General features: G+C 34.9%; 1 long non-coding RNA gene across 1 annotated transcript in view; it reads left to right on the top strand.

The window, feature by feature from the left end:
- Positions 1–769, top strand: part of LOC135090174 (uncharacterized) — a 167,008-nt gene extending 166,239 nt beyond the window's left edge. Inside the window, exon 6 of the long non-coding RNA XR_010261804.1 lies at positions 1–769. This exon is cut by the window's left edge and continues 407 nt beyond it. This is a non-coding gene — a long non-coding RNA (uncharacterized LOC135090174).
- Positions 770–2,500: the final 1,731 nt, after the last annotated feature.

The following is a 2,500-nucleotide window of genomic DNA, read 5'->3' as shown; positions in this document are numbered from 1 at the left end:
TGGTGGAAGCAGTAAGAAAAAAGAATCACTAGAGAGAAAAAGATGAATGTGCGACAAGAATGAAAGAAGGAAGAAGTGAAGGAGCACTCAAGCAAATAGAAGCAAAAAATAAAGGAGAAAGATTATAAACATGAAAGCTGGTGACAAGATTACAAGACAAGGTTGAATCATTAAACTATCAATACAATAAAAAAAAACCTCCCTTGAATAACAACACTATAATGACTTCAACTACAAACTCTTAGAGGTAATGAAAGAAAGATCAAGTTGTCAGTGCCGATTCATCATGGAAATCTGGAAGGAGATTAGACAAATTTATTGGTGAAGGTGACAGGTGGAAATAGTCAAATATACTTCATACAGGGACTGCCACGTATAGACATTATGGCTTCCTGCAACTTCTTTCCTTACATTTTTACGTTCATATGTTCTAAGAGGCTGAAGCTTCATAATTCAGGCCCACAAATGACGTCTTTTTTTTAGTCTACCCTAATGGAGTTGATGTGTTTTAGCGAGAGTATGGGAAAGAGAGGTTGCATCAAGGCCACAGGGATTTAAAATAATGGAAGATGGAAGGTGGATGAAGGCAGGAAATAGAATGTTCTTTTTAGACTCTTACAGGTGATAACTAAAATTACGAAAACTCCCTTGATTTCAACACCACAATGACTTCCACTACAAGCTGCTGGAAGTAAGTGCAAGCAAGATACCGAAGTGCTTCCTAATACGGATCCACAAATGACTTTTTTTTTCCTTTTTTTTTTTTTTTTTTTTTTAATATACCCTGATGGAGCTGATGGATTTTAGTCAGAGTATGGAGAGTGAAGAGGCTGTATCGAGGCCACGGCGATGGGAAGTAATGGAAAGTTAATGAAGGTGAATGGAGGTCAGGGAATGAAATGTTCTAGCTTGAGTATATGGCGAGAAGTTTAGATCGAGAAGATTATATTGAAGAGAAAGCGAAAAGGAAATAAAGAAATAGGTTAAGATAGAATAAGAGGGAGAAGCTGTTAGATCGGAAAAAATGGTAACTGAAATAGAAAAAAAAAGAGGGGAAGTCGTGTAAAGTAAAGGAAGGTAGGTGGAAAAATGTGAACTTAGTGGGTGAAACATGGAAAGGAAAAAAAAAGATAAACGAAAAGGGAAAAAAAAGGAAGGGAGGTGAACAAATTGAAGAAATGTGAATGGAAAATGGAAAAAACTGAGAAAATAAATGAAAAGGGAAAAAAAGGTATAAATGAAAAAAAAATAAGAATACAATAAGAAAAGACAAACGAAAAAAAAGAAAGGAAAATGAAAAAATAAATGCAAAACTGAAAAAAAAAGATAAAGCGAAGATGAAAAAAAGGCCAAAAATGTATCAAACTGTTTAATCGCGTTAAGACTGTGGCCGGAGGAAAAAGAAAAAAAAGAATGAAGGGTACTTTGAGAAGGAAAATAGACTCAGCATGACCCAACAGGAAGCTGCAGGAGTCTGGAAATTGCAGGGCCAAGATAAATTAAGCCTGCAATAGCTGAACGTACCTCCTCTACCCTCTAGCTCTTCCCTCCCTCCCTCCCTCCCTCCCTTCCTTCCTTCATGCCTCTCTTCTGAACCTATTCCGTTTTATCCCTTCTTCCTTTCTTTCCTCTCATTTCCTTCCTTCCTTCCTTCCTTTTTTCCTTCTTCCTCCCTCCCTCCCTCTCTTCTGAATCTATTCTATTTCATCCCTTCTCCCTTTCTTTCCTCTTTCATTTTCCAGGTCTTCCTTCCCTCCTCTCTTCATCCTTCCTTCCTTTCCCTCCTTTCGTATCTCTCTCTCTCCTTCCCTCCCTCCCTCCCTCCCTCCCTCCCTTTCTCCTTTCCTTCATCCTTCCATTTCTTCCCTCCTTCATCACTCCCATCTTTCCTCTCTCCTTCCCTTCCTTTCCTCCTTCACTCCCTCGTCCTTCATTCCCTCATTTTTTTCTCATACTTTTCTATTTTTTTCCTTTTCCCTTTTTTCATTAATCTTTTATTCCCTTTTCTATTGTTTTTTTTGTTTTCTCCGTTTTCTGTTTTTCTCTTATTTCTACTTTCCTTTTTCCCCTTCATTTCTCTTTTCTCATTTTTCTATTATTTTTTATTTTTTTGGGTTATTTTCTTTTTTTACCCTTTCTATGATTTTTCGTCATTCTTCTTTCGTTTTCCTTTTTTTTTATTTTTATATATTTTCATTTCTCCTTTTCACTCATCTCTTTTTCTTTATATATATATATATATATATATATATATATATATATATATATATATATATATATATATATATATATATATATATATATATATTTTTATTTTCCATTCTCGTATTTCCACTTTTTTTCTTATTAATCCTTCATTCCTCTTTTATTTTATCTTCTTGGTTTTTCCCTTTCAACTTTTAGCAATCTTCTGTCTATTTTGTACCATATTCTTTCCTTATTAGTTTCCCTTTTCATTTATTCTTTGTTCTCCTTTCCTCAATTTCTTTCGTTCTTCCTC

Source organism: Scylla paramamosain, chromosome 34 (assembly GCF_035594125.1).
Source record: "Scylla paramamosain isolate STU-SP2022 chromosome 34, ASM3559412v1, whole genome shotgun sequence".
NCBI classification, from domain to species: Eukaryota; Metazoa; Arthropoda; class Malacostraca; order Decapoda; family Portunidae; genus Scylla; species Scylla paramamosain.
This window is presented reverse-complemented; position numbering and strand designations above follow the sequence as displayed.